Raw genomic sequence first — 12,862 nt, 5'->3', positions numbered from 1 at the left:
GTTATACTTATCTACAAAAGAAAAGATAAAATAGAAAACAATTTTTACCTTTGATATACTCAACAAATTTAAACTCAACATCCGGGAAACAATGGATATTGACCAAACGCAGAAGGGGGAAAAAAGCGCCTCGAAGGGCGCCGACTCCTGTCGGTCAATAAAAGAGCTGGCTGATTGAGCTCTGCCGTTCGTGAACGACACATCACTTATGGTCGGTGAGGTTCAATGGCGGCTCCTGATTACGAAGTGAGAAAATAGGTAAGTTATGAATTACTGGTAAAACGCCAATCATACTAAACGTTTTTTTCCTGCTGTACCTATTCAATGTATAATATTTAATTTACAAAATTATTTATTTAATTTATATTAAAAGGTTTAAAATTAAAAATAAAAGTCAAATTACTCGAGAGGTGTAAAATACCTGCATTGCATAACATAACTACTGTACTTCCCTCTGCTAGCTGGCTAAGCTAACGTTCTACATCAAATTGTCTTTTTTTCTACAAATGACCAACAGATGAAACATTTTTAATACAAAATTAATTATAGCATTTAGGAAACAGTGATAAATCCTTTATTAGGGCAGCTGGGCGTCACACTAATTAGTGTTGGATGTTATTATGTGGGAATGTATTCTGTGAAATGCATGATTGCTTTGGCTGTGTATTTTAAGTGAGATAATGGTTTAAACTGCAGGGTAAATACCTGTATGTGTTTGATGTCAATTGTTACTTACAGTACCCAGAGCAGTTATAGGGGTCTGCTGCTCTGCGAATATGTACAGCAATCTGTAACCAGTTAATTTCGCAGTAGCGCGTTACATTTTGATGCTAGTAATCTGGGGGGTAATCAGAGTACTTTTTATAAAAGGTACCTGCAATTTATTACTGTTTTTCAGTAATGCCCTTAACTCTGATTCCAGCTTCATCACACAGCCAGGACAAATAAATGTCGGTTCTCATTCAAATTAGTAATCCAAAATAGAACCTAAACACTAACCAGGAGGTCAGCAGCCAGCAGCTCTGGAGCAGCATGCAGTTCTTTCAGTGCTCCCTAGTGGCTACCTGGTGTTTTTTCAAAAATGTTTGATAATGGAAAAGGATATGGTTCCTGTAGCAGGACCAACATGACACAAACATTTTTAATGTTTTCCAATGGATATATATCGGTGTGTGTTTTTACAAGGCTTATATAAAGCTTTACATTGTTTGTGGCTGCAAGCTTCTTTTCTTTTTTATTTTCTTTTTTTAATATGGCTCTTTCTACATTTTGGGTTGCTAACCCTGCACAAAAACCTATTACTTCACAAAAAATAATATTGAAGGCAATCTTTATAATGTAAATACCCACTAATGATTGTTTCCTTCCTTCCCTCCTCCACATCTTCCTCCTCCTCCTCCAAGTGTTGCCTCTCTTTCAGCCTCTCATAATGCCTCGGCCGGAGTGCATACAAGAAGGAAAAGGCCGAGCGGTAAGCTCCGCATTGCCTTTAGAGGCACGCAGGTGAGCCGATTGGCACTAAACACCCGGAGGATATTGCACATTGAAAAGGACCCGCCATTCCCCTTTGTGAGTACCGTGTCCTTTTGCAGTGATAGCATTAGTACATTAACAATTCACATCCGTATTTATTTGTGTTTCCTCAACTCACTGGTGTTTTATACTTCATGGCTGCTAATCAAAAACACTTTGAATACAAACATTGCTTATGAGGAAAATGTTCATTGGTTCCCAAAAATAATTGTTTACCCCTTCAGACCATTCTTTTTAACTCTAGCAGCTTCCAAAGCGTGTGAAATAGAAACTTTTGAACTAGCCAACTGGTTTATTTTGGTTTTCCTTTCTTTTTCTCCTCCTATTATTGGTCAATAAACGCTACTAGCCCCAAACTCAGCTTTGATAAGCATCAGCTCAACCAGAATCTTACTGAAGATGAATTCTTAAGAAAATGGACATTAATACTTTTGTTTTGAAAACAGTGAATGGCCAGTGGGAACATGTGGAAAGACTGGACCCTTGAATAACAGTCAAAGTCTCCTGAGATAGAAACACAAATAGACACAAGTAACTCATTTGTTGCACTCATCAGAGCTGCTATTAGCTTATGATAGTTTCTTTTTTTCGGCATCTTTGAGCTTGGAAACACGTCAAACATTGGAACGATCAATTAACATGGGTACAGCGGGCTAATAGTAATATAACTAATGTGGTATATGCATCGTCACCATTATCTCATGATGATGACTCCTCAGTTGGCGGTATTTGCTGCTTTTAGCTTTGATTTAATTTTCATTGCATATGGTTCGTAGGTCCAGTGTTCCATTACAGCTACCAGCTTCTCTTTCCGGAGTGTTCTCCCCGTGTCTGCGTGTTTCCTCCGGGCATTTCAGTTTCCTTAACATTCCAAAAACATGCATGATGCAAGCAATGCTTGCTAATTGCCAGGTCTCAATTATCCCTAGGTGAGTTGTTAGTCTCTGTGTGCCCTGCGACTGGCTGGCGATCCCCGTCCCCTGCCCGAATATAGCAACCCTAGTGAATAAGCGATCCAGAAAATGGATGGATGCATTTATATGAGAATTAAGGGGCATTTATGGTTTCCTCGGCTCTTGTCTTACTCTTCGACGTAGCTGGTGGGCTTGGTGAGGCTGGTGTCCTCTTGCCAGTAAAAGATGCGCATGCGCAAAAAAAAATGTTTGGTACAAATAAAATGCTGTTGTCGTGGCTAATGAATTTACACCCACATCTTATTTTTTCTCGATTTTTTTGCCATCTCTGACGAGCATTCGTTGTCTGAAATGGCAAATATTTCGTTTTTGAGGTAGTCAGCGTAGCATGCATAATGCGCACATGAGAGCCGAAATGTGCACTTTCGTTGTCGGAGACAGCAAAAATCACCCCTACAAAATACTTGGGGTAGCGTGTATGCTGTGCACTTTCAGAGCTGGGCTGTTCATTGCTGGGACGGCAAGAATCTCTTATGAAAGGTCGTCAGGGTAACATGCATGCTGCACACTTCAGCGTCAAAGTGCACACTGCAGCATCGGGCTGTCTCTTGTCGGAGATGGCAAACATCACCTTTGCGAGCTCGGCACGGTAGCATGGATACTGCGCACCCCGGCGCCGGGCTTTTAGTAGTCGGAGACGGCCAAAAAGACCTTTCCTCCACACAAATAAAATGTGAGCATTTGGGTTTTTGTCGGTCCCCGTCGCTCAAATCAAGTTTAACTGTCGGGTTCGGGCTTTTATACCCTCAGGCCGGGTCTGGTCGGACTGGATTTTTTAGGACTGATCTTACCTAGAGTATTGAGCACAGTAACTTAGTTGGGCTCATTTTGAAATACACGAGATATATTTCTCTATCCATAGGGCAAAAAAGTTGGATTTGGTAAATGCAACCTTGCTCGTACCACTTACATTTTGTGGCATTAATATATCTCAAAGTCTGTTGTTTTATCTGTCCCACTGTCAAATATACAAAGTAATCTGGCACTCTAGGTGAAGATATATCCACAAATAGTGTGAAAAATCACTCTATTGCTCGTTTTTCGTTACTGATAAACTATTCAAATGACTTTCGCATTTGGCCATAGGATGTGACTTATTACATCCGTTGAGTCACAGATTTATAAATAAATGAACCTACGTCTTATTCATTGGCAGATCAAGATCAATATCATACCTGTCGACGTATCTTTTTTCCCCATTTTCATACGTTTTTGATCATTTCAAACTGTGTTCGCTGTTCAAAAAATTTGGAGTTTTTTTTTTTAGAAAAAAACTTTTGCTTTTTGTTAGACCAATCACGTCTTGCTCATTTCGGCTTTAATCTGGATCATCTCAGGTACTGGTAATAATCACTTAGGTTTTTATATTGTATTGTTTACACTCTTTGCCATTTGACTTCACTCTCAAAATATTGTGCAATGGAATTTATAGCGGTCTTGTTGACTTTGTTATATAGGGATTTTGTTACATTACGGCTCTGTTTGGTTTGACTCTCGACTTTTCTTCTGAAACTGTTGTAATACAATATTTATCTTTTACACTATTAACATTTGCATCGCAGTTATTTGATAAAAATTAGAACATTTTTAGTGCCCCAAATCAATGTAAGGATATTTTTCTATTTAGCGAAGAGTGGGGAATTGAACATTTGCCAACAATTAAAGCATGTTCAATGAAAGCATCGTTAAGAGGTTAGTGTCTCTGAATGAGTTCAATTTGGTGCTGAACTCAATTAGAAATTTTAGCCTTGGGGGAAGCCCGTGTTTTTATCGAATGCTACTTGAATTCCTTACCAAATATACTTTGTTTTGCTATGTCATGGTATTCATTTCTTAGAGTAAAACTAATCGTCTGACCACATCCAAGCAGATCTCTACTACGGGCTCAAATTTGCATGAAAATGGCAGTTCACAACATAGCTGAGTCCATCCGTTTTCTTTATTGGTATAGTCACTATTCAGACATAAGGTGATTCCCTGGTGACATTCCAATTCTATAGATAAATGTAAGTGATTTAAGTCAAATTTATTTTTGTCAAGATAAAAAAGTACACACTACCTGAGGTATACTGCAGTGAATTCATGATGGTGTTTATTATTTGAATCTGACATTCCTGACTTTCATACGCAAATCCGACTTAACCCGTTTCCTGGAAATCTTGGGGGGGTTTAATTAATCGTTTTAGTTCATGTGGTGAGCATGTTTTAAGGTTTTGGAATAACTATTTTTAGATTCATTCAAAAGGTTGGGAAAGTTGGTGTTGACGTGGAGAGGTACTGAGGGGGACGTATGGTTGGCTGCAGTAAATTATCTCCACTTGAGCACAGTTTCAGCTTTGTTCATCATAAGTTTATCCGTCTTTATTATTAGACACCTGCTAAGGAAATGGCATAAAATGCCTTTTTGATTATTACTGCACGCTGTTGTTGATGTTTTGACTATAATGAACTGTTTCAACATTGTCAATATCTGCTAATCATGTTGCCATTCTTTGATAGCCCCACCCTTTAGGGCGGATCTTCTTTTGTAACCTTGGGGGTTTAATAAAAAGAAAGGGCTCAGGGGAGGGCCTTGAGAACAGGTTGGAATCACTTATTCTAGGTGTTGCTTCTTTCCCTGTTCTCTTAGAAATTTCTAAATCCATTGATTTATTCTCTCCTTATTTTGAGTATCTACTAAACTTTAAACTTATCAATTAATCTATTAAAACATTTTTTTCACTTTCACTTGGCCGACAACATAGAGGAATGGACTGGTGACATTTCAGTTCATTATGCTTAAATAATGAAAAAAAACAACACTTTTTTTTATGTGCTCTGCACACTAAAAGCCATGCCTGGAATTTGTGATCACTTAGTCGTGAGCTATGTTGTGAACTGCCGTTTTCATGCTAGTCTGGGCCCATAATGGGGATCTGCTTGGAATTGTTTTTTTTTTTTTTTACTGTGTAGTTCTTTGCATCACAATTAATTGGATGTCATTTGTATCTAAATCAGGGACTTCCACCCTTTTTGAACCTGAGAACTACTTTTTTGTTGCTGATTAAGGGCTACCAGTTGTTAATACGATTTTTAAAATAGCATTTTGCACTTACTATGTTGTTAGAATGTTATTATTGCTGTTACCAGGTTGTAATTTTTAGAATTAAGGTTAAAACAAAAACAGTCAAGCACAAGAATACTGTTTTTCAATTCACTGATCACGTCAATGATTTCTCATGGCAGTTAGAAATCAAACTTCCTAGAAAATCACTAGGACTGGTGAGCTATTTTCACAACCAGTTCTCGGGCCTTTCACTTAGGGGGCTACTTGGTGCTCACGGGCACCACATTGGAGACCCCTGATCTAAATAATTCTGTCAATATTTTTCTCCTTCCTCAGTGTTCTTAATTCAGAGATTTTGCAAAGGCACAAAGATTTTTTTTTCTAATAATTGTAAATTTTGCTGCTATTCACAAGCTATCAAAAAAGGACATAATACATCAGCAGAAACAACCAAATGAATTGACTAACATTTTGGTTTTCAGTAGGGGTATTGTATCTTTTTTCGCTTGCATTTTGATCTGAATGATTGTACCATATCAACATTTTTGCTCATAACCTTTGGTTTCTCTCAGTGTTCAACAGGTCATGTGTGTGTAAAGGCTGTGACTAACTTATTAGACTTGAGTGAAATCAGCACTCCTTTTATTAGTAATGTGTAAAGAGCTTGCCGTTTTCTATGCGTGCGTTTGAAGGAGTGAACGGAAAAATGCTGCTCAGTCAGTGGAAATAGCCCCTGAGAGCAAATAACTTGACCATGCTAATGCTGCGTCCACACAGTGGCCATTAAAGATACAATCAATGACCCCCATGCACCCGCTGCACCGTGCCGTTATCCTGAGCAAGGCGAAGTGCCAAAATTAATATTACTTACAGGGATTTCAGTGTCAGTTTTATTATTCTGTATACCATTAATATGTATAAATCTATGCATTTAACTACAAGTATTATTTCTGACACTCTGGAAACTGATTTTCCAGTTTTTATGTTACAATGTGGTGCCATTGTATAAGGGTAAAGGTGATAAGTATGAATGTAGCAATTCGAGAGGTATCAGTTTGTTGTTGTCCGTAAGCTGTTTTGATTAAGCGAGTTAGAAGCGACACAAGAACGGATGAGGTGGTGATGGAAGAGCAGAGTGGTTTCGGGAAAGGAAGAGGATGTGTGGATCTGGTGTTTGTAGTCCAACAGGTGTGTGAGAAATATTTTGAAAAAAGCAAGGATGTTTGTTTGGCTTTCATCGATTTGGAAAAGGCACATGACAGAGTTGATAGGGAGGCATTGTGGCAGGTGATGGTAACGTATGGAGTGGTTGAACATTGTTGAAAGCATTGAAGAGTTTTATGTGAACAGCACAGCATGTGTAAGAGTAGGGAGTGAGACAAGTGAGTGGTTCCCTGTGTTGACTGGTGTGAGGCAGGGGTGTGTGATGTCACCATTGCTGTTTAATTTGTAGATGGATGGCTTGGTGAGAGAGGTGAATGCTTGAGTATCTGGCAGAGGTGTAGAGATGATGGACAACAGTGGAACAGTGTGGCAGGTAAGTCAGTTGTTGTTTGCTGATGACACAGCGCTTGTGGCTGATTCTGAGGAAACATTGAGAAGGTTGGTATGGAGTTTGAAAGAGTGTGTGATAGGCGTAAGTTATGTGTCAATGTTGGGAAGAGTAAGGTGATGAAGTGTTCACGTGATGGAGTGGTCATGGCATTGGAAATAAGGTTGCATGGACCAGGTGCTGGAAGAAGTTAAAAGCTTTAGGTGCTTGGGTTGAGATGTGGCTGCAATTGGTGGAATGGAGTTCGAGGTATTGCACAGAGTGAATCAAGGAAGCAAGGTTTTGGGTGCGCTGAGGTGCGTGATGAGCAACAAGAGTATGAGTATGGATGTTAAGAGGGGACTAGATGAGAGTGTGATTGTGCTGACTGTCTTGGAGCCTGAAGGCAGATTTAAGAAGGAAATTAAATATTTTTGAGATGAAGTGTTTGAGGAGCATGTAAGAAGTGTCAAGATCGGATAGATTGACAAATGAAATTGTGAGAGACAGAACTGGAGGAGAGGTGGAACTGAGCAAGTGTGTGGATAAGAGAGTACTCGGTTGGTTTGGACACATGGAGAGGATGGATGAGGAGCGAATGTTGAAGAGGATCTACAGAGCAGAACTAAATGGAAGGAGACCAAGGGGAAGGCCGCGATTGTCGTGGATGGATGATGTTATGAGTGCACTGCAGGAAAGAGGTTTAAATATAGTGGAAGCTTGAGCTCTTGTAGGTGATAGGAATGAGAGGAGAGCTGTTGTAAAAGGATAGTGGGATGTTTAGACGCGTTCTAAGGGATGGGCAGGTCACCTGTATGATGCGGCAGGGGTAAACCAGTGAAAGCTGTTGGGCCCTGCTGTTGAACAGAAGAGTGTGTTATGTCCCCCTGACCCGATTGACATGGCCGCGTTCTTGTGTCCCATTTCATCTGGAGGGACGAAAGCATGACCAACCTAGGTTCCGAGGTGCTTAATTTGTTTGGTGTTTCGGCATTTGGGTTGGCCATGGTCCCAAAAAAAATTGTGTGTTTTTTTTGCTACATTTTCCCTTTTTTATTTTCTTTGTTTTGGTGTATGTGTTTGTCTTGCTGTCGGTCACCCCTCTTGAGGGATACGACCAGGGTAGATAGATGGAAAGATCTTTATGTGCAATGAGTCTTCTTCTCCATCAGCATAAAAATGAAGGAAAGGTCTGATACTCCTTCAATTTCAATATTATTGCTTGCATAGTGCTCATTTAGATGTTTAAAGCTTGGGAAATCTTTGTGTATCCAAATCCAGCTTTAAACTTCTCCACAACAGTATCTCGGACCTGCCTTGGTGTGTTCCTCATTCTTCATGATGCTCTCTGCGCTTTAAATAGACCTCTGAGACTATCACTGTGCAGGTGCATTTATATAGAGACTTGATTACACACACGTGGATTCCATTTATCATCGTTAGTCATTTAGATCAACATTGAATCATTCAGAGATCCTCACTGAACTTCTGGACAGCGTTTGCGCCACTGAAAGTAAAGGGGATGAATAATTTTACACACCCACTTTTTCGTTTTTTATTTGTTAGAAAAGTTTAAAATATCCAATAAAGTGTGCATGTTCTCCCCGTGCTTGCTTGGGTTTCCTCCGGGCCCTCCGGTTTCCTCCCACATTTCAAAAACATGCATTATCAGGTTAATTAGCCGGTCCAAATTGTCCCTAGGTGTGAATGAGTGAGCGAATTGTCCGTCCCTGTGTGCCTTGCGACTGGCTGGCAACCAGTTCAGGGTGTCCCCTGCCCACTGCCCAAAGAAAGCTGGGATGGGCTCCAGAACCCCCACAACCCTACTGAGGATAAGCGGTGCAGATAATGGATGGATGGATGTTTGAAGTCTGAAATGTGGCAAAAGGTCACAAAGTTCAAGGGGGCCAAATAGTTTCGCAAGCCACTGTATATGCCTATTGCATATGCCTAATGTCATATCCTTGTTCCTAGTCCAAGGTGTGTTGTAATACATACATCTGAGGATCCATTTAATTGACTTTGACAACAAGCCCAAGGGGCCAAACTGTCATCAAATGAACCTATTTGAACAAGTGAAGGTGTGTTCAGCCCAATGATTTCCAGACATCGCCCATTTAAAGTTTTAACTTAAACTAACAATTCAGGTGAAAGAGGACCCTTACATGACATGCACTAGTGTGCCCTAGTACTCTTGCATTTCTCATTTTTCTTGACTCTCTCTTCAGGCACACCACCTTTAGAAAATGTTTCGAATTAATGCAATTCTGGCTTCCACTTTAGTTTTTAACATTTTAATTGTCAGTAAGAGCAAAACATGAATACATTAAATTTAAAAAAATGTATTTTATAGAAAATCAAATTACATGATAAGATCTGGTTTCACCAATAAAATTAGTTTTGGCAACAAACAATTAACTTCTTTACCACAAGAGGGTACTTGAAGACCATGCTATGTCTCTCAAAGGCAGAACAGTTACTGTATTCAGTATCATTTAACAACAATTCAAACAAGAGTATGTAATTTTGTATAAAACGTTACAATAAAAAAGAGGATCCGAATAATCTTGATACGTGTCATACTTTTGGACAATTATAATTCAAAGAGGATTTGAAATGAGCTGTCGAAAGTTGGCTTCTGAGCTTCCATCGAAGTCCGGCATTTCTTTATGTTTCTTTTTCGCAACAAACAATTAGCATGCTTACCACAAGAGGGCACTTGAAGACCACTCTATATGATTCCAGAAGTCACCGCGGTGTTATTCATTCAGAGCGCATGTGTTGTTGAAAAAAATAGCCCGCTGTTTTCCTCAATGCCGCCACAAAAAAAACAAGAATAAGCCTCACCATATTCAAAGCCGTAGTGTATGAAATGGAGCAGCACTGTCACGGCTTGCAGCCAGGAATTAAGGTAATAATTAATAGGTTTTCTTTAAGGTAACCCCTTAAAAAAATCTCGAAAAAAAAGAAGGAGAAGGGACAGACTTATGCTAAGTATGTCACCAGAGTCACACAACATTCACAAATTTAGCTCGACTGATAATTATAGACCACTCTAGCTTTCTCAAAGGCAGAATAGTTACTTTATACTTAATTTAATTGTAACTATGTGTATTTCCTATTTTACCCACTGTATTATCCGGTATGTGAGCCGCACCAGATTGTAAGGCCGATTACAAATTCCTGGCCAATTTGGGGTTTTTAGGTGCGCCTTCTAGTCCAGAAAATATGATATATTATGTAGAAAAAACATCACATGCAATGAAAAATTGTCAGTACATATCGATAGCAGTCGGATTTACTGCCCTATGTTGAACTTAAATAAGGCAATTTACAAAGGCTTTAATGAAATTTGGACAAGGGGCATGCCAAATACAATCAATTAACGACATAAAGGGGAGGGCTCAAGAACAACTACCAACAGAAAACAACAGGATTTAGCTGAGGCATAAACTTAAATTTCTCTTTACATAACATTCCACTAAAACTGATAAGTCACACACTGATGTGTCAATGACAGCATCAACTACACACAATTAAGTTAAGGAGTTTTAGCCATGCTATCTTGCTCTTGTATTTCTGCTCCTGCAAAACTGAGCTCTTTAATGATATTGTGCATGCTATCTGGGCACTAGTGTTGTCATCAAGTCAATTCTTAAAGACACAGCAAGCTGAGATAAGGACATTTGCGCTGTATGATTTTTGTTAATGTAATCATCAATGTGTCTTTACTATAGAGATTGAATTGGCCAATTACCTGCTATACACCAGATAAGATCTCCTGGCACTCTACTGTACTGGCAAAAACAGAATCAACTTATCACATAGCTAGCCAATTTTAATCATTGGGGTGGCCAACAAAAACATGGACCTACTGTCACACCAACTTCCCTAATATGCATCAGTCCACTTTAGCGCCCCACAATGTGCATTGTGATAAGTCAGGGTGAAAAAAAACGTAGGATTAGAGTATAAATGCAACAGCGAGACATCATCTTGTGTGTCCATATGGAGGACTTCTGAGCATGTAAAAGTTAGCCTGCAGCTAACGGGGTTTGTGCTACGTTAAAGCGGGGTTCAATTGCTTATAGGCCGAGGGACCTGTCTTTCATAAACAATGCTGTCACATTTGTATGGCGCTATTATTTAGCTTCATGAAAGCATTCACATTCAGTACATAAAGAAGTTGACTACAGTTTATATTTATTTGAAAGCATGGCGGGTGGTTTTTTCTACTCTGTGCTTTTAGTTGGGCGAAAAATACTCAGTTGGCTGGTGTGATACAACAAATTGGTGTAAAATGCTTTACTAGACTCTAATACATTCAACAACATTTATTTTTAAAGTTTAATATCACTTATAAATGTCATTGGTGTTGTAACCCTGAGGTTGCTATCATTTAGCCTTCAGATAATGTATTCATCTTGACATCAATTCAAGGGAACACTTTTCTTCATGGCTCCATATCCTTCGCTGTGACCTGTCAACTAAAGAAGATAGACAGGGATTGTTAAACTCTAAATCTAAACCAATGGTTCCCAAACTTTTGCTACCTGGTGCCCCCTAGGCTTCTCAGTGTATTCTTTGCAACCACCCGCCCCACCTCCAAAATCAAGAACATTTGCACAGTCTAAAAGATAAAATGTACGCACTCAAAATAACCCACACCAAACAAAGTAAACAACAACCAGAATAAATTGTGCACACTATAAAAAGGTAAACATTGCACACTAAAATAATCCACATACTTTTAAGGCTGTAAACATTACATCCTGCAATTAGTGTAAAATAAAATATACTATGTGCTACTGCAGCATTTTCATCAGTGCAAGAAATGTATTCAAGTATTAATTCAAATCCACCATTCCTGCTAACTTATTAACACTACTGCTACAACTATTTATTACTCTTATTGTAACATTTCACTTATTAACTTGCATATATAAAAAGTGTTACATCTAATCGATAAGATAGATAGAAGTTTTTGCTATAGAGTATTTAAATATTGCTATGGAAAATACACATTGTTATAAAAACAGGGTAATATGCAAATGTGTGAGTGGGGTTTAATGTGGGATTTTACTCACCCTGGTGGAGTTAAAGAGCCTCAAGGAATGAGGAAGAAATGATCTCAGGTAATGCAGTTTTGGGGTTGGACACTATTAGACATTTTTTGATAGAGTCACAGCATTTCTCATTTCTTTCTGCCTTTGCGAACTTGTTTCGTACGTGTGAAGGTCGCAAATGCCACTTTGATGGAGGTTTGTTTACCTCCAAGTCCAATTGTAGATGCACCTGCTTCGTCTTTTACTTGTAATCCTTTTTACATGCCGTGATAATTTTTAGGGTGTTGGTACAAATGACTTGTGTTTCCTCTGGACCTAGCGACTACGCGAAAGCAAATTCTGCAGCGGGTGTTTTATGTTCCACGTCCGCTTCTTCAAAACCAAAATAGGTCCAAACAAGTGATGTACCGCCCTTCTTCGGTAAAAGCTTCGTTTCCTTTTCGTTTGTTGACTCTGTTGAGTCCGCCATGACACTCAATAAGCTCACGCGGTGGGTGTAGCATAGTGTGGTGCTTGCAAACTTTTAATCTCGTTTATTGGTTTGTGCCGTTATTAAAACTTTCCTCTGATTGATCGCCGCTTTTAAAACTCGGACAGTAACAATTGTGGTTGGCCAAAACTCCATCACTCGTGACAAAACCTTGAAAAAAACGCAGCGCTTTGCGGTTTCACCACCCCACTACATTTAAACTTCTGACTTCGACTTTGGACT

General features: G+C 39.2%; 1 protein-coding gene across 2 annotated transcripts in view; it reads left to right on the top strand.

Annotated features, from left to right (window-relative positions):
* Positions 1 to 200: 200 nt before the first annotated feature.
* The window catches only part of atp2b2 (ATPase plasma membrane Ca2+ transporting 2), a 192,984-nt gene continuing 180,322 nt past the window's right edge, over positions 201 to 12,862 (top strand). For both annotated transcript variants that reach the window (XM_088338106.1, XM_088338107.1), the window contains exons 1-2: positions 201 to 258; positions 1,404 to 1,569. The gene's annotated coding sequence lies outside the window, so the exon portion shown is untranslated. The remainder of the gene's footprint in view (positions 259 to 1,403; positions 1,570 to 12,862) is intronic.

Source organism: Urocampus carinirostris, chromosome 6 (assembly GCF_059441175.1).
Source record: "Urocampus carinirostris isolate Australia breed hairy pipefish chromosome 6, RoL_Ucar_1.0, whole genome shotgun sequence".
Lineage (NCBI taxonomy): Eukaryota > Metazoa > Chordata > Actinopteri > Syngnathiformes > Syngnathidae > Urocampus > Urocampus carinirostris.
Note: the sequence above shows the minus strand (reverse complement) of the source record. Positions and strands in the feature narration are given on the sequence as shown.